The 20,140-nt window shown below is 43.7% G+C and overlaps 1 non-coding gene across 1 annotated transcript; it reads right to left on the reverse strand.

Moving 5' to 3' along the window:
- Positions 1–5,559: 5,559 nt before the first annotated feature.
- Positions 5,560–5,634, reverse strand: Trnap-cgg. The gene has a single exon. It is a non-coding gene; the product is annotated as a tRNA-Pro (tRNA).
- Between the last annotated feature and the right edge of the window lie 14,506 nt (positions 5,635–20,140).

The following is a 20,140-nucleotide window of genomic DNA, read 5'->3' on the forward strand; positions in this document are numbered from 1 at the left end:
TCCGCGTAGTCAGCGCGTACACAACTTTCCCACTAGAGCGCGCCCCGCTAAGCACAACAGCGCAGGCGCAGCGCTCGTCCGTCTCCGCTCTACGAGATGGCGCTGCCGTAAAGACGGACCAAATTCTGCTTCCGCCGATCCGCGTATTAATATGTAACGCAGCCAATGAGATTGCTGCTAACGTAGAACCTTTTCTCCTCGCGGATCACACTCGCGCAGTTATACCTGAACGCACGAGGTATTATAACGAGTGTACATACCTCCGATCAGTCAGCCTGCATCAGTCAGCACCAGTCTGCATCAGTCTGCATTAGTCTATAGTCAAGTTTCAGTCTGTGCCTAATAAGATTATCATATTCTTGTACATAGCCATGAAGATAAATGAATAGACACTTTGTCAAGTATCAGAGATATGTGAGAATAAGATTCACGTACCAAGACCAAAGGAACTTCAGATTGTCAATTGTAAATAGCATCCAGAACCAAGTTAAGTAGTTTTTAGGCTTGTTATTATTTTAATAAATGTGTGTGAAAATTAATCAAGTTCTGTTTAAAGTTGATCACCGTCAATTTGCTACTCTAAGCGTGCAAGTGGCATTTCTATCGTCTGACCTAACGGCAGAAGATAAACACGCCATGATAAGACCACGAGACATATTGCTGACACCCGCCTACTTCGTTAGAGCGACAAGTCAAATAATCTGATGGTGTGTGTACCGAAGGTCTTACAGTACGCACACCACAGAATATTTCTGTCCATGCTGCCTGACAGCCAGGAGTGATGGTCTGGGGTGGCATTTCATACCATATCAGGACTCCATTGGTTGTCATCCGCGGACACCCTTACAGTACAGCCGTACGTCGACGATATTCTACGCCCCGGTTTGTTGCCCTTCATGGCAAGACATCCTAGTCTTACATTTCAGGAAGATAACGTCCGCCCGCAAGCCGTGAGGGTTTCTGCTACTTGTCTTCCTGCATGTTAAACACTACCTTGGCCAGCAAGGTCGTCGGATCTCTCCCCAATTGAGAGTATTTGGAGCATTACTGGCAGGACCCTCCAACCAGCTCGGGATTTTGACGATCTAAAGCGCCAAGAATTGGGCACGATATTCCTCAGGAGGATGTCCAATAACTCTGTCAATCAGTGCCAAGCCTAATAACTGCTTGCATATTGACCAGAAGGGGACCAACGCGTTATTGACTTGCTCAATTTGTAAGCCCCGTTTTCTTGAGTAAATCGCCCAATTTATCTGAAATTGTTATCAATGGCTCTAAGCACTATGGGACTTAACATCTGAGATCATCAGTCCCCTAGACCTAGAACTACTTAAACCTACCTAACCTAAGGACATCACACACATCCATGCCCGAGGCAGGCTTAGAACCTGCGACCGTAGCAGCAGCGCGGTTCCGGACTGAAGTGCGTAGAACCACTCGGCCACAGCGGCCGGCTTTGTTTGTCTGCACATGTACATCATATCTACCGATTTACGTCCCAGTCTGATAATTGTCTCGTGTTGCGTCGTTTTTTTTTGTCTTGGAGTACATATTCGAGGAGTTGCTTGAAGTGGACGAAAATTGTTATCTGCGATGAGTGTGAACGTTACAGATACGTAAATTAGACGGAAATTATATCATTTCCTTATTATGTACGCGTTATTTCTATTTTTTAATCAAAATCGTATGAATAAAAACTTTGATTATTCTAGTAACAGAATTTTCAATTTTCCACCAAATTCCTCCTTTTTATTTTCCAGAGTAAATATCTTTTATTAAATAGTGCAGTAACATACTATTTTTTCTCGTAGTACTATATGTTGAAGAACTGTGTTAAATTTTTAGCCATTTATATGAAAACATAAGGAAGTTATGATTTTTTAAAATATGTTTTTCAATTTTTCCGGCATTTGAATTTCTTATTGTATTTTTAGATTATATGAACCATAAAACTTCAAAAATTAAGGTTTTAAGATTTTATAAAAAATTTTCAAGTAAAAGTATTTAACAGATTATTTGTTATAACAGATGTTGTCTCTGGTGTGCGATCCATCCCAGTGTATCAACGACGGCACTCCACAGAAGTGTTTCAAATAAGAGTTAATTGCCTTTAGGGATGCATATCTCTTTCAAGGGAGTCGTTCATCTTTGTTTTACAGTTATGAACAGCCTGATATTTCACTGTGGACGTTTTTATAACTGTAAACTGTTGATGGAAAGAGAAGAGCTACTCTGAGTAGCCAAAACATTATCACTACCGCTCACCACGAGACTGAATGCCGCCTGTAGCGTTACGGGCAAGCGACACGGTAACGAAAGTAGGCGGAATGGACTCATTCAGTCGTCGGTACAAGCCGCAACTGGGGAAATCCACTGACATAACTGACTTTCACACAAGGCTCCTGGGAACGACCATCTCGGAAAGGGTGATTTTTTTTTCATTCGTCCGCTGCAGGGGGAAGGTTGGTAAATGGAGAGCCTATTGCTCTTTGATGCCTTATACTATTGTCATGTTATACTGTGGGCGACATATTTCCTTTCTTCATTGGGTTGTTCTATTGATGTTCTGGGTACCTACTCTTTTGCTATCGTTTCTTGTAGCGTGGAACGTTTGATGCTGACTCTGCATTTGCCCTAGTGCTGAGAGAAACCTTCTCAAAAGCTATTTTAGTTTTTAAAGTTACTTTCTTTATCTTGCGATTCAAAGCAGTTCGGCTATTCGCGTGCTACTGTCGTGATCATCTACGGAAAGAGGTTAAAGAACGCGAAACCACGAGTAGGTGACAAGGTGTTGTATGTTCGCGCCTCATCGAAGAACTTGAAGGGTTGTCCATTATGTAGAACAGCATAGGCGGCGATCTGAGGCCGATCTAACGGCAGAGAACAATGCTGGTGCAGGCAATATAGTTAGAGTGCACACCCTTTAGCACATTGTTGAACAGAGGGTTCCGCAGCAATTACGTCTACGTGTCCCCATGTTAATCCAACGACCTCGTCAGTTACGACTACAGTGAGCATTGTATCATCGACATTGGACCATAGATCAGTACCCTCCAATATCGAGGATACAGTGCCTGATGATATCATAATTTAACAGGACGTTGGGTTAATATGGGATGATACAGGAGTCGTCTGCTGCAAAGCATCATGTTCAAAAATATGCTGTGAACGATGTGTTCCATAACACTAGTTCCTACATTAGGATTGTACTCTGTCGGTAGATCTTCCATAGGTTGCCGCCTCTCCTGCCTGAACCGTGGCGCCTGGTCGGATTAATCACGTTTCTTGATACACCAAGTTGATGCTCGCGTACAGATACATCTTCATCCAGGCAGAAACTGCTCGAAAGGTGCATTGCACGGAGGACGGGTGCCTATGGGGACAGTATTATGCTGTTGGGGATGTTCACCTGGGATTACATGGGGCCTGTGATAGTAATCGAATTCACCATGACAGCTGTGAACTTCGTGTACATTATTGCGAACCACCTTCATCCTTGAAGTTTGGCGTCATCCTAGATTGCGATGACATCTTCCCCAGGATAACTGTCCGTGTCACAAGGCCAGAATAGTGGTACAGTGGTTTGAGGAATATCATAGCGGTAACTTGGCCACCATATTAGCCTGATCTGAATCCGGTGGAACACATTTGGGTCACTATAGGGCGCCAGCTCCTCGTTACAAACCATCAAACCGTAATTTATGGGATCTACGTGATCTGTTCCTAGAAATCCGGTGACACCTACCTCTAGAAACTACCAAGTACCTGTCCAATCCGAACTACACATAACCACCGATGTGCTACGTTCCGAAGGTGGACAAACACGCTATTAAGCATGTGGTCATAGCGTCTGTGCTCATCAGTGTAAAACATAGAGTTGCTTGACCATCCAGATTATGGAGGCGGATCCGTGGCTTGCTTGATAAAACTTTAGTCAATTCTGGACACTTTCTCAAGCAGGGCTTCACAGACGGGGTAAGTAACGGAACAGTTGCAATGCCTTCCGATAAGAATCGCAAACTTATTTTTCTTCATGCAGACATCTCGCAAGGTTTTCTCCCAAAACTGTCTCCTGTTTTTTACATCAAAGAAGACTGGATAATAATCATGAAGAAGTAAATCTCCATGAACTTACTACGTGGTTCGACTCATTGAAGGATTTCATGTCCACAACAATGACCGTAAATTCGATAGTGCCAAATGGAAAACCGTCAACAATTGTTCCTGGTAGTGCTCCTTACTATTTTATGGTTTGTTTCGCCGAAGAGCCTGTCATGACAAAATTAAAGGAGGAGCATATGGTCGGTTTCAGCATAGAAATTGCGAATTTAGTGATATCTTAAAAACGTGAAGCTTATTGAACTAATATTAATCTATAAGGTATGCTTTCCCACATACGAACTCGATTTGCTGACGAACTTATCACTGAGATTTCGATACATTGGGATTGATGTGGGCTCAAATTCAAGGTTACACTGCCAATAACAATAAAAATGTGTTTCCTGCAAGGTAAGCACTAACGACGAAGCTCTTTGAAAAATCAGCATTGAAGACTGGAAGAAACTCTCGAAAAATGCATGGAAGAATAAACATATTTTCGAAAATTCTCTGGGGAAACTGATAAATTCATTAAATAACGGCCACAACAGTGACACTCCAAGGTCTTTTGATAGTGATTATGCGTTAATAAATTCAGCTGAGTGTTGGGAGAACACTGTTTACTATGTTAAATTGCTACTTCTGTGCCACAGCTCCGCCTCTACCAACAGAAAAAAAATCTGTGACTGACTTAGCAGGGGACGTCATAGCAGAATGAGAAGAAGCGACACTACAGGGACTGGTTAGACGTTTCTGCGTAAGACACTGTGAGTAGATTATGGTGCAACCCCAGAAACTTCTCTTGAAAGGCGAACTTGTTACACCGACATGGCACAAACAGGGTAGTGAACTGCTGACAGAAAGGAAACGCTGGGGCGGTGCTATCATGGTTGCCAAACGGCCATGTCTTGTGCCTCTGTTCTGTTGTGAATTAGGAGAGAGAAGTGCACAATTTCAGAAGCAATATCGAATCTAGTTCGCATATGTACTGCCCATTTTAGATAGGCCGTAGTACTCACTACCAGCAGCCAGCAACTATGGGAGGTCTACGCCACTCTATGTCTAGAAAAGGATTGACAAGCTACCACCAACTGATGCTGTTGCTCTACTGCAGGTCTGGTGTCCACACTAAGTTCAAATGTTGATCACTTGGCGCCTTTCAATTAACGTAAAATCGCTAGCTTCAGCGATATTAGATTTTCAGGTTAAACCAAAACTGTTCTGAGAGATTACATGAATTTTGTGCCATGTAGTTGGAATATACTGTGTGAGCCTAGGGTTGGGTTTCATGCACAAACATCAGGAAAAATTGATCTTTGTTAGCCAATGTGAAAAGTCAGTACAGCTTTGTACCAGGTGGGGAAGTTGTTGTCAGTGACATACTGCCACAAGGGTCATCCCTTGCGGAGGATGAACCAATTAAACTGTGTGCAAAGAAACTTCCTGGCACATTAAAACTGTGTGCCGGACCGAGACTCGAACTCGGGACCTTTGCCTTCCGCGGGCAAGTGCTCTACCAACTGAGCTACCCAAGCACGACTCACGCCCCGTCCTCACAGCTTTACTTCTGCCAGTATCTCGTCTCCTACCTTCTACACTTAACAGAAGCTCTCCTGCGAACCTTGCAGAAATAGCATCCTTTCTTTCAGGAGTGCTAGTTCTGCAAGGTTCGCAGGAGAGCATCTGTAAAGTTTGGAAGCTAAGAGACGAGATACTGGCAAAAGTAAAGCTGTGAGGACGGGGCGTGAGTCGTGCTTGGGTAGCTCAGTTGCTAGAGCACTTGCCCGCGAAAGGTAAAGGTCTCGAGTTCGAGTCGCGGTCTGGCACACAGTTTTAATCTGCCAGGAAGTTTCATATCAGCGCACACTCCGCTGCAGAGTGAAAATCTCATTGTGTGCAAAGACATTAAGAGTTGAATCGCTTGATAAAGTGCCACAAGGCACTGTGAAATTACTTTCCGGGAATATGAGAATGAACCTACCTGTGAACTTATTGTATGTGGTGGAACCACTAGACGAGAATGAAGACTGAAATGCAGCGCGATGACTCATGTGCAGAGTGTTGTACATATCAAGGAAGTGGATGGTGAGTGAGTGATTCCAGCTGGTGTACATAATTTTGATGCCAGTGATGTAAGTTTGACAGAAGGATTTAGACCTTCTAGATGAGGATGATATAGACAGGTCAAGTGTGTCTAGCCGTAAGAAAATCGCCGGTACAACTGCATTACTTTCAAAAGGGGAGCATCTGAAAGGACCAGAGTGGGTAACCTTGCGAAAGCTCTTGTAAGAACTCCTACTTAATACTCGTGGTCTATTGCAAACAACCCCAATAACATGGCGCAGAATTCTGATAGGTGATAAATTACGTAGTGTCAGAAACCACATAGGTTACCCCATAGTTTATGAACAATAATGGAAGAATGAGTTTACCAGCAACTGAACGATGGCTTAATTGATAAGAATAATAGTCCCTGGGGAGCACTGATTGTTGCATAATCAAAAATTCATCAGACAGTGCAAAGAAATATAAATTCTGTTGTGATTATCACTATTTGAATAATAGAACGATTATGGATTCATATGTTTTACCGAGCATTATGGAGAACCTGGGTAACTTGGGACAGTTTACAATTTCCACAATAGACCAGAAAAGTGGTTCCATCAATTTGAAGTAGTGCCAGAGGATATACCAAAGACAGCATTTATAGTTCCTTGGGATCATTACAAGTATCAATGAATGCCATTTGGTTTAAAAAATGCACCAGCCACTTTTCAACACGTGCTTGATGGAGTGCTTAGGTTCAAATGGCTCTGAGCACTATGGGACTCAACATCTTAGGTCATAAGTCCCCTAGAACTTAGAACTACTTAAACCTAACTAACCTAAGGACATCACACACACCCATGCCCGAGGCAGGATTCGAACCTGCGACCGTAGCAGCCTCGTGGTTCCGGACTGCAGCGCCAGAATCGCACGGCCACCGCGGCCGGCCGGAGTGCTTAGGGATTTGAAGCTGAGACACTGCAAGGTGTACCTGGATGATATTATCATATTGCAAAAGATATGGAGGAACATGTACAATGATTAAAAGAAGTCTTCAAGGGATTATGCTCCACACGTTCTGACCTTAAGCATCAATAGGATAAGTGAATTATTCAGGACATGTGATGTGTTAGATTGGAGTAATTATGGTTCCATGACTGATATGCTCAATGTGAAGTTTCCCAGTACCACTGATGAATAGAGAGTTACAATTATTCTTAGATTTAGCTAATTACCATACTAAGTGTTTCATGGGAATTACAGATATTGTAAAACCACTCACACATTTTTTGAAGAAGGGTGTCAAGTTCCAGTGAACAGCAAAATGTCAAGCTGAATTTGAAAAACTGAGGGAAGCATTAACACATTTCTCAGTGTTGGTCTTTCTGGATTATGAAAGTAAATTTATTTTATTGTATGATGCAAAAAACCATGCAGCGGTTTTTGTTATTAGCAAGAAGCGTAAGATAGGAGCATACAATTGTTTAGCTACACAGCAATTGAACAAGGCTGAGAAAAATTACCACTCAGAAGAACATGCTGAACTCGATTTACAGTAAGACATACTTCTGATGTTATCTGTATTGTAAGAATTTAAGGTATTGATAGAACACGAGGCATTAAAATGGTTGTTAGGTTTAAAGGATTCATTGTGTAGATTTACGTGGTCGCCATTAAAACTGAGTTTGAATTAAAAGTGATTCGCAAAGTGGATGAGAAACATAGTAATGTAAGTGGGTTTAGTAGAAAGACTAGTGTAATATAGAATGAGATTTTCACTCTGCAGCGGAGTGTGCGCTGATATGAAACTTCCTAGCAGTTTAAAACTGTGTGCCGGACCGAGACTCGGACCTTTGCCTTTCGCGGACAAGTGCTCTATCATCTGAGCTACCCAAGCACGACTCACGCCCCGTCCTCACAGCATTACTTCTGCTAGTAGCTCGTCTCCTACCTTCCAAACTTTACAGAAGATCTCCTGCGAACCTTGCAGAACTCTGTGCTGTGAGGACGGGGCGTGAGTCGTGCTTGGGTAGCTCAGATGGTAGAGCACTTGCCCGCGAAAGGCAAAGGTACCGAGTTCGAGTCTCGGTCCGGCACACAGTTTTAATCTGCCAGGAAGTTTGGTGTAACATCATTTATGAAATATAATTTAGGGTGTTCATTGTGTGTGGCTACGTGCATAGGAAGTGTAGGGATCATGTGAATAATTGCTGATGGGGCTACGTATTGTTCATATAGCTTCTGCTTTTTTTGCTTCGATTACTGTTTTGATAACGTGAAGAGTTGGAGGTTTATTCATTTTCGTTTGATATGTTAGCAATATACATTATGTGAAGACTATTTTTGTAATTCTTCAGTAAGGAGTAGGGAGAGATATTGCAGCTTCCCTTTCTCAAGGTAACGTTACCACCAAGGACTATCATGATGTGTATCCTGATGCCAGCGCCGCACCTCTCAAGTGACGAGGGGATAGACACATCCCAAGATCAACGACTGGAAGGAGAAGTAATGGGGCTGAATGCTGTGGGTGGGCAGTTGCGCTTTACTCTCGAAAGATTCCTAGCTGGTCTATGAAGACCCAGAAGGAACTAACACAAAAAAGCACTGTCCGAATAGACCTTAGAGGCCCATTGGTACCGACCGGCTGTCGTGTTATACTCAGCCCTTAGGCCTCACCTAATGTGGATAGAGAGAGGCATATGGTCAGAACACCACTCTCCCAGCCGTTGTCAGTTTTCGTGACCTGTATCGCTACTTCTCAATCAAGTAACTCCTCAATTGGCCTCACAAGGGTTGAGAGCACGCCGCTAGCCAGCAGCACTCGGCAGACCCCGACGGTGGCCCAGCCAAGTGCTAGCCAAGCCAGACAGTGCTTAAATTTGGTGATCTGACGGGAACTGGTGTACCCACTGTGGCAAGGTTGTTTGCAGAAGGAATTACCGGCCAAGGTAAAGTTCATTGCCACACTGACCAAGCAAAATCTCTCATTACCTAATCACGTTGCAATGATGGAAATTAACAGCAACCATGTTCGCTTATATTTGCTGATCCCATTCCAGTAGCAGGAACCAACTTACGGTACAGATGCTTTAAAGTCCATCACTACACTGTAGACTGAGAGGCCTTGGGGAAACATGCAGAAGTAAATACGGAGGAAGTAATGTCAGTTTCCGATTAAATAAAGAAAGACCTTGTTGACGAATGAACTCCATTGTTGTCGCAGAGGGTGAGTCATGAAATGCCCAACACAAGTGATCCTGACCAATGCAGAAGCATCTGAGGTATAATTATTTCTTGGTAAAGCTCGATCAGAAGGACGCCCATGGGATATTTATAGCACAGCAACCTTATTTTCAAAAAGTCAGGCGTACATTGGATATGTTGCATGTCTTAACCTTAAGTGCTTGTCGAAAATTGCTATCATCAAGGTAGACCTGTCGATGCAATACGACCAGAGTTGGAAGGCAGCCGTTTCCTAATTAACGGCACAACTTGTGACATCTCAAGACCAACTTTTCATCTTCCGGCTACCATGATTTGGGCCACCATGGTGAATGTGACAACCTTTGTTGCACTGGCCGATAAATCACAGAAAGTAGTCCCATACTAGAATGAAACCTATCTCAGTGGCGTCTTGGGAACCGACCTTCTCCATTCTCTGTACAAGTTAATAGCAACTCAACAGGGACACAATACTATGGATGATATGCTCCAGCAGCAATACCGTGATTATCGATGCTTCAGAGACAGTGGTGAGTGCCTCAATTTCAGGTACCATCGTGGTTCTGACTCTGCTTTGTGCACCCTGCATATATTTGAGGCGAAAAATCGCTCATCCACCAGAGGTCACAGTGTCTCTGTTATCAGTTGACTGAATCAACCTTAGAAAATAATGATTAGATAAGTAAGTAGACAATGAATCTAGTGGTCACGATGGATTAGTATACGGAGAATGCCGACTGGTCTGGCCGAGGAGTTCTAGGCGCTTCAGTCTGGAACCGCGCGACCGCTACGGTCGCAGGTTCGAATCCTGCCTCGAGCATGGATGTGTGTGATGTCCTTAGGTTAGTTAGGTTTAAGTAGTTCTAAGTTCTAGGGGACTGATGACCTCAGAAGTTAAGTCCCATAGTGCTCAGAACCATTTGAAGTATAAGGAGAATCGAAATGTACTTATCTATATCTATACAAATAATAACACGGTAAAACAGCAGTGTCTGACTGATTGTCTGTTTGAACACGCTAATCGCTAATACCACTGGACAAATTTTTATGGGGTTATCGCAGATAACCTGAGAGTAGCTTAGCGCAACGTATAGTCTTTATTTTATCAAAATCAGATAACAGGAGAGAAGGGTACCGTGATTTAAAGTTTTATCTAAGACTGTCGTGTCTGTCCGCTTGTCTGATTGTATCAACATGTTAATCTCGAAAACTATGAGACACATTTTCATAGGGTTTTCACAGGTAACTTGTGCGTAGCTTGGGACAACATACTGGCTCTTTATTCCGTCAAAATCAGAACACGAAAAAAACATGTCGTAAGTTAAAGTCTTATCTAAAATCGGCTGCTCAGATTAGTAATTGTGATGTTTAATCATCATCGCGTGATACACCGAAGTACCAACAGTGGGCGCTGTTAGCTTTTTTTTTTTTTTAAACTCAGTGAAAGGTGTGTTTTCGGAAGTTTACGTCAGTAACAGCAGTAAGTACTACAGTATTATATTTACGAATACACACTAACAGCCAGTTTACTTGTTTAGGATACATATATTTACTTATTTCGCTTTGTGTATTAAAAACTTAACGTCATTGCTTTCCTTATTCTGACAGATTTTATTTATATTCTTTGCTAGTAAAAACGAATTTATTAAATTTGTCTTGTGATTGGGTGTCTACACATTACGTTAAGATTTAGTTTTATTTAGGAATACAAATTCCTAGAAAGCAGTCGATTCCTTCTGAATACAACAAAACAGCTAAAAGACGGAAGACTATGGGGTCTCAGGGATTCAGTGAGGATCACGAGGCGAGAATTTCTGCAGTCGAGAACATCGTACTTTAACTCGCTCTCTGGAAACTCCTTCCGAAAGCCAGGCGCGATGTAACTCAAATCGAGAGCGCCTTGCATTATGTCGCCCCTCAGAAGCCTTCACTCACAGAGTCTTAAAATTACTTATCTCCGACGTAACGTCATAGATGCGGAAATTTTGACGGAAAGTGGCGCAGACGAGCGAAATTTTTACACTCCGAATCCCACTTATTCCTAATAAATTTACTATTTCGATTTAAACATGTACAATTCCCAGTGAGCTTATGTTATGCCATGACAATAAACAAAGCCGGACATTGCGTGTTGCGGGAGTAGACCTTAGCGTCAGTTGCTTCTCTCACGGCCAGCTCTATGCGACTCTGTCCCGTGTTAGTGAAGCAAAGAAGCTCTTCTTTCATATCCCCAATCATACCAGTTCAAACATTGTAAATAAAGAAGCTTTATAAGTGAAAAATAAATTCCATACGTACAAAGTCTCGGGCACATCTATAAATAAATACATGTGAAATGTCGGTACTCTCAGCCAGTTGTAGATACATATCAAGCCATGACATGTGTTGCTGAGACGTTTTCCCGAGATGTATACGGTCTAAGATCCAGTGGACTGGATGTTCTGGAGGGGGGAGGTACGTTACGCCACAGGTCCGCCTCTGCCAGCAGAAAAATCCCGTGACCGACGTAGCAGAGGGCGTCAAAGCAAACCGACGCAAGAGAGCATAGTACAGGGGTCGGTTGGTTGTTTTTGCGTGAGATACCGTGAGTGGCTGATGCTGATCCTACAGAAACTGCTCCTGAAAGGCGAACTTACTACCCCCGCAGGGCACGAACAGGACTGTGAAACTGCTAACACATTGGAAAAGCTGGGGCACTGATGTGACGGTTGCTCCATGGCCACGCCTTGCGCTTTGCTTCTGTTGTGATTTACGAGAGAGAGACGTGTAATCGTTTCAGAATCAAAAGCTGAACAAGCTCTCGTACAAACAGCCAATTTCAGACAGGCAATATCAGTCGCAGGAAGGAGTCAGCTATGGTGGGAAAACTACTCTAGTCTACGATCAGAAATGTGTTGACAGGCTACCACCACCCTATGCTGTCTCCACTAATTGCCTGTCTGCTGTCCATGGTAAGTCTGAAAGTTGCTGATTCTGCGTCTTCCAACTGGGAGGCCACCTGACGGACTGACGGATAACTTACACTCGAAAAAAAAAATCAGAAGATGTGTTGTAGATATACAGACAAACAAATGATTACAATTTTAGAAATAATTAATTATTTATTCAAGAGAAAGAGCTTCACAAACTGAACAAGTCAATAACGCGATGGTCAAACCCTGGCCCTTATGCAAGCAGTTATTCGGCTTGGCACTGATTGACAAAGTTTCTGGATGTCCTCCTGAGGGATATTTTGCCAAATTCTGTCCAACTGGCGCGTTAGATTTTCAAAATCCGGAGCTGATTGGAAGATACCGCCCTTAATGCTCCAAACATTTTCAATTAGGGGGAGATCTGGTGACCTTGGTGACCAATATAGTGTTGCTTGTCAGCAAGAAGACAACCAGTATAAACTCTCGCCGTGGGTGGTTGGGCATTATCTTGCTGAAATGTAAGCGCAGGATAGGTTGCCATGATGGACAACAAAACGGGGTGTAGAATACCGTCGATGGACCGCTGTGTTGTAAGGATGTCGTGGATGACAACCAAAGGGATCCTGCTATGAAAAGAAACGGCACCCGAGACCATCACTCCTGATTGTTAGGTCGTATGGCGGGCGACAGTCAGTTTGGTAGTCCAACACTGTCTGTAGCGCCTCCAGACGTGTCTTCGGCCTTGATTCTCATTGACTGCAGTGGTGTTGTCTCCATCGATGAGTGCAGCTTCGAACTGACCCCCAATGACCAGCGAAGACGTGTCTGGAGACGGCGCAGACGGTGGTGTGATACCAGCCTGACGGTCGCCCGCCATACGAACCGACAACCAAAGCGATGATCTGGGGAGCCATTTCCATTCATAGCAAGCCCCTTTTAGCTGTCATCCGCGGCACCCTTACAACACGGTGGTATGTCGACGATATTTTACGGCCCGTTTTGTTGCCCCACATGGCAAGCTATCCTAGGCTTACATTTCTTCAAGATAATGCCCACCTGCATGTGGCGAGAAATTCTACTCTTGTCTATGCGCTAGTCAAACCCTACTTTGGCCGCCAAGGTCGCCAGATCTCTCCCTAATTGGGAAAGTTTGGAGCATTACGGGCAGGGCGCAATCATCTCGGGATTTTGACAATCTAACACGTCGTTGGACAGAGTATGACATCATATCCTTCAGGGGGACATCCAACAACTTTATCAATCAACGCCAAGCAGAGTAACTGCTTGCAAAGGGCCAGGGTCTACTATTACGTTATTGACTTGTTCAATTTCTGAAGCTCTTTCTCTTGAATAAATCACCCAATTTCTCTGCAATTGTAATCATTTGTTTGACTGTAAATGTAGTCACATCTGATGCTTTCCGTTCCATCTGAGTAATTAACTCGTGGTGTTTCGGTTTTTATTTTTATTTTTTAGAGGATATATGCGAGAAATTGCATAAAGTTGACGGGAATTGTTATCTGCGATGAATGTGCACGAGTATAACCAACCATTGGCCACCATCCTTAGGGCCCCATGGTTGATGCATGGACCCCTTGCTGCAAACTCTGTTGCTGTTAGTTACCATCTGTGGAGGCACACGTCAATGCTATGAGCCACCGTCATCCACGCTGGGGTCCACATACAGACTCCTCACGCTGTGGTGCTCCCTAAACTGAGCTATGTATTCTTCCCCATCGACACGGCTCCACCCCGGCTGCCACATATCGCTCTTATTTGGGTCCTGAGATAGCGCCACACCGCTGGAGAGATAACCACGTAGCCTCGCCTGGCCGTGACAAAAGGCCGCTTGCTGATCCCGGCGTGCTTCACAGACCAAGCCTTTCCTGCGCCTTGGGGTAGTGAATCGCCACCTAGCACCACCATTGATGTACTTTGGCATAGAGTAAAAGATTATAAGAAAATGCTGTTCTCATGATGGGAGGTCGGGCATCCACTTGGTACGTACGCACTACACCGCTGCAACGACACCTAGGGGGGTTCATTCCACGCCTTCGTGATCACTTGTCTCCCTGCTCCAACAACCCTCTGCGGAAGCGATTCACCAGCCACCGTTCGACTCCGGACGCCCACTACGCCCCTTGATGCTTTTTCTTTTGAGAGCTCACAAACGTATTTTGCGAAACGCAAATCTCTTAGCGCTTTGCAAATTTCGTGAATGTGTCAGCCGACGAAATTCTAATAAATTGAGTTCCTGACCTCAAGCGTTATTGAAATAGAAGCTGCCGTCCCTCATTATTAGGTTTTCTGATATCTTTATTTCGACAGACTTCTTAATTACTCCTACCAAAAACTTGGTGAATGCGCCACGATACTGGTCTCGTAGTACTTCGTATAAATGATTGGCAGTGCTCGGAGATAGCTGATTTGCTTGGTTGTTTTAATCGGATATGTTGCAAATGTTTCCTCCATCCCTCCTCGACTGTCGTGATAGTCTGCTCCACGTAAGCCATGCCATGGAAAGCGATACTCACCCAGCTATTAGAGACCTAGATCATCTTTAACATTATAAAGAACACGATTTATCGTAAATCAACGGGGTGAAATACACTAGACGCTATGTATCCATAGGGGTCTACTGATCTTTCCGGATATTTAGCCAGCATAAAAGTAGATAGATGATTTTTGGCTTCTCTTCCGCGCTCTTATTTTGACTCTCTTTGTCAGAATCATGAAATGAAATACGATGAGACCAGTACGGTGGTGCCAACGACGAATGCATATTACAGCATAATTAAGGAGTCAGAAAGCCTCATATAAACAGGGAAAGTAGTTTCATTTTAAGTAATACTTGGTTTCCAACACACAATTTATTAAAATCTCCTCGGGCATCACATGCAACAACGTTGGAAAACGCTGAGAGAATTCGTGTCTCAAGGAATGTCAGTGCGAGCTCTGGAAAACAAAAGAGTATGAAAGGGCGTTGGGAGTCGAACTCGGCTATAAATAGCGTCGTCAGACCAACAAAAGTTCCCGATCTGGTTCGAGTAGAGCCAGCAAGTATTCAGAAGCGCAAAACTCTCAATACCTGAAGAAGACGGCTGGGTCGGACATCGAAACATTGTTCATAAAATTGATACTACAACTCAGCAGAACACCCGGAAGCACACTGTTAATCAAGTGCGCCGAGAAAACTTGACACATAACAGTCTACGAGGATGTACTGATAAGTAATGCGTCAGAATTTATTATTTGAAAGCTTTTAAATCTTTTTAAATAAAACAAGCCTACGTAACATTCTACACTACTGACCATTAAAACTGCTACACCACGAAGATGACGTGCTACAGACGCGAAATTTAACCGACAGGAAGGAGATGCTGTGATATGCAAATGATTAGCTTTTCAGAGCATTCACACGAAGTTGGCGCCGGTGGCGACACCTACAACGTGCCGACATGAGGAAAGTTTCCAACCGATTTCTCATACACAAACAGCAGTTGACCGGCGTTGCCTGGTGAAACGTTGTTGTGATGCCTCGTGTAAGGAGGAGAAATGCGTACCATCACGTTTCCGACTTTGATAAAGGTCGGATTGTAGCCTATCACGACTGCGGTTTATCGTATCGCGACATTGCTACTCGCGTTGGTCGAGATCCAATGACTGTTAGCAGAATATGGAATCGGTGGGTTCAGGAGGGTAATACGGAACGCCGTGCTCGATCCCAGCGGCCTCGTATCACTAGCAGTCGAGATGTCAGGCATCTTATCCGCATGTCTGTAACGGATCGTGCAGCCACGTCTCGATCCCTGAGTCAACAGATGGGGACGTTTGCAAGACAACAACCATCTGCACGAGCAGTTCGACGACGTTTGCAGCAGCATGTACTATCAGCTCGGACACCATGGCTGCGGTTACCCTTGACGCTGCATCACAGACAGAAGCGCCTGCGATGGTGTACTCAACGACGAACCTGGGTGCACGAATGGCAAAACGTCATTTTTTCGGATGAATCCAGGTTCTGTTTACAGCATCATGATGGTCGCATTCGTGTTTGGCGACATCGTGGTGAACGCACATTGGAAGTGTGTGTTCGTCATCGCCATACTGGCGTATCACCCGGGGTGATGGTATGGGTCTGCCATTGGTTACACGTCCCGGTCACCTCTTGTTCGCATTGACGGCACTTTGAACAGTGGACCGTACATTTCAGATGTGTTACGACCCGTGGCTCTACCCTTCATTAGGTCCCTGCGAAACCCTATATTTCAGCAGGCCTGCCGAAGTGTCCGTGCGGTTCTAGGCGCTGCAGTCTGGAACCGCGAGACCGCTACGGTCGCATGTTCGAATCCTGCCTCGGGCATGGATGTGTGTGATGTCCTTAGGTTAGTTACGTTTAACTAGCTCTAAATTCTAGGGGACTAATGACCTCAGAAGTTGAGTCCCATAGTGCTCAGAGCCATTTGAACCATTTTTTCAGCAGGATAATGCACGACCGCATGTTGCAGGTTCTGTACGGGCCTTTCTGGATACAGAAAATGTTCGACTGCTGCCCTGGCCAGCACATTCTCCAGATCTCTCACCAATTGAAAACGTCTGGTCAATGGTGGCCGAGCAACTGGCTCGTCACAGTATGCCAGTCACTAGTCTTGATGAACTGTGGTATCATGTTGAAGCTGCATGGGCAGCTGTACCTGTACACGCCATCCAAGCCTTGTTTGACTCAATGCCCAGGCGTATCAAGGCCGTTATTACGGCCAGAGGTGGTTGTTCTGGGTACTGATTTCTCAGTATCTATGCACCCAAATTGCGTGAAAATGTAATCACTTGTCAGTTCTAGTATAATGTATCTGTCCAATGAATACCCGTTTATCATCTGCATTTATTCTTTGTATAGAAATTTTAATGGCCAGTAGTGTAAATCTTTATGTTCATGTCTACATATTTATTTCTGAACATAGTAACCCTGCCGACGAACACATTTCTTCCAACGAGAGAGTAGTTTGTTGATACCATCAGTGTGGGATGTTCGACTTTTTTGACGCAGCCACAATCTCCTCTGCTTGTATCGCTTCACTGCTATCAAACTGAAGTCCTCCAAGGTGCTCTTTAAGTTGTGAAATCAGATGAAAATCGGATGTGGCCAAGTCGGGACTGTATGGGGGGCGATCGATGACAGTGAAGCCAAGGAGTCAGATTGTTGCAGATGCTGCAGCGCACTGTGACCGTCAATGTTACGTTGCACATTGCTATGTTACACTGTACAGTTCGGAGCCCTCTAGCGGCAGAAGGTTGAAAATACGTAGACATGAAGAATGACGATGTAGAATGTTAATAAAGTATGTTTTATTTTAAAAATATTGGAGTTTTCAGATATAAAATTTGGAAGCATTGCTTTCCAGCGCGCCTTCGTACATGTTGGTCTGTGGAAAATGAGAAGTATGGATATGGTAGGGAAGATTGAAAGGGAAAATGCAAAGACTCAATGATATTTACTCAACCATAAACTCTTGAGTATGAATTTAGATAATACGCACGGAATGCGTAAATCTTCATAAACTTAGAGAGACAAAGACAACACTGCACACCCGACTTTGTAGCTACTGCAGATATCGCTGCTCTTGTTTAGATCAATGAGAATAAATTTCGTCACGAATAAAAATGTGAAAACATATCAGTGTGCTCTCCTTTACACCTATGGTACTGAAAAGGAGTGTACTATTTTTGAAATATCAACACGTGTAGTTTTCCATGTATCTTATTTTCTGCCTCCATTCAAAAGAAATCGCATTTGATATTCCAAGATATCAAAAAATTTAAGGAAGGAAGCAATGTTACGTTTCACATAAACTTTTAGAATTGTAAGAATGTTAGCTAATTTATATCTTTGTCCTGCAGGTTTCTCAGGTGGAAATCCATGTTCTATAAGTGATTCAGAAGCCCTGTTGCCCTTCTACTGATGACCATGTAGAGCAGTTTGTGTCTGTGGCAGGTGTGCGACCATCTACTTGACATATACTTACCCCTAGTTGTGAAATGGAGAGCTGTATGTTTAAAAAATAAACACCTATCCTTATCCTTACGCCAGTTGGCTAAACGGTACTGTTACAAAGTGCAACCAGTGACTTGTCTGCACAGTGATGTATATGGGCTCCGTAGGTTAATTAAAGGCAAATTATCGACTGCATTTTCATGTACGCCAGAAATTCTAGAGCGTCCTATATCTAATTGTTGGACGCATCGACTGTCGCGACTTCTATATCCCACGTTGAAACTGAGACTAAAGGAGGCATACGACATCCGTGTTGCCACCAGAATGACTTTCGATCCCTAATAGTACCGTCTCTTCGCGTATATTCAATCCTACATCACCTGTTATCTACAAGTAACGGCAACAACATTGCAACTTCAGCTGGATGGTGTATGTGTAAAATAACAAGATTAGAACTTTGGATTGCCCTTTTTGAAGAGGTAAGGTTATGTATCTGTAGTCAAAGTTGGTGACTATACGATCTAGAGAAGTCATCTAACAATTTCATATGGAAAGACACAACAACAAATGATAGTTGTAGATAAAATTAACATGTTAGTATCGTGGCTCACAGTTGTAACAAGCAGCTAAGGAGCTTCATTTGCAAACGATAAATTTCATTTTGCTCTAATGACGCATTAGAACAAAATAGTTAGTATTAAGGTAGGCCTCATTTTTGTTAAAACTGAAACGTCTATGCTAGATTCGTTTCATACTATTTAACTTGTATTTCGTGCTGTCGTGCTCAATTATTTGTAACTTAGTTTTGTATTTTGTGTTTGTCCCCATTCAGTGGTACCCCATTGCACTAAAGTATCATTTTCCAGTAAGCATCTAATCCTATATACATTATATACATTTTGTGCTCCTAAATTTGCTTTCTCTCTCTGTCATCTGTATGAATGAGTAAGTGAGAGTATATGTAGAATTTGTCCTATACAAGGTAGCAGTACAGCGTCTGCCGGCCGGAGTGGTCGTGCGGTTCTAGGCGCTACAGTCTGGAGCCGAGCGACAGCTACGGTCGCAAGTTCGAATCCTGCCTCAGGCATGGATGTGTGTGATGTCCTTAGGTTAGTTAAGTTTAATTAGTTCTAAGTTCTAGGGGACTGATGACCTCAGAAGTTAAGTCGCATAGTGCTCAGAGCCATTTGAGCCAAGTGCAGTGTCTGGGCCGCGTGGAATTAGCCGAGCTGTCTAAGGCGCTGCAGTCATAGACTGTGCGGCTGGTCCCGGCGGAGGTTCGAGTCCTCCCTCGGGCATGGGTGTGTGTGTTTGTCCTTAGGATAGTTTAGGTTAAGTAGTGTGTAAGCTTAGGGACTGATGACTTTAGCAGTTAAGTCCCATAAGATTTCACACACATTTGAACATTTTGAACACCGTCTGGTTGTCTGCCGTGGTAGCAACAGTGTGGCCAACGTCTTTTCTCAGTCAAGGGAAAGAGATTTGTACCCTTTCGGTAGTCATTAGACAGTAGTTGGCGGCGGAGGGGACCCATCTGGTCTCTTCCGGCTACCTGGGGGAAGTTCGTTGCAGGGAGAGCGTGCTTTAGCACTCGGGACTGGACCTTTGTTGAGTAAAGACGGTAGTCTTAAAAGTGACTTGGCGCTGGTGAATGTATTAATGTGTGATGATGTACAGCTATTGAAACTGATGAACACGTTTGATCTGCTAGTTCATTTTCAAGTTCTGTAAACCAACTGTTATCCTTTTCAGAGAGTAGTCACGAGTATATTTTCTGTATTTAGTAAGTTTTTCCAGTTTTTGCTTTGTGTAACCAGAACACGTGGTTAGGAAATTCGTTACTCCAGCACTGATTTATAATGGCTCTGAG

Source organism: Schistocerca piceifrons, chromosome X (assembly GCF_021461385.2).
Source record: "Schistocerca piceifrons isolate TAMUIC-IGC-003096 chromosome X, iqSchPice1.1, whole genome shotgun sequence".
Taxonomy (NCBI): domain Eukaryota; kingdom Metazoa; phylum Arthropoda; class Insecta; order Orthoptera; family Acrididae; genus Schistocerca; species Schistocerca piceifrons.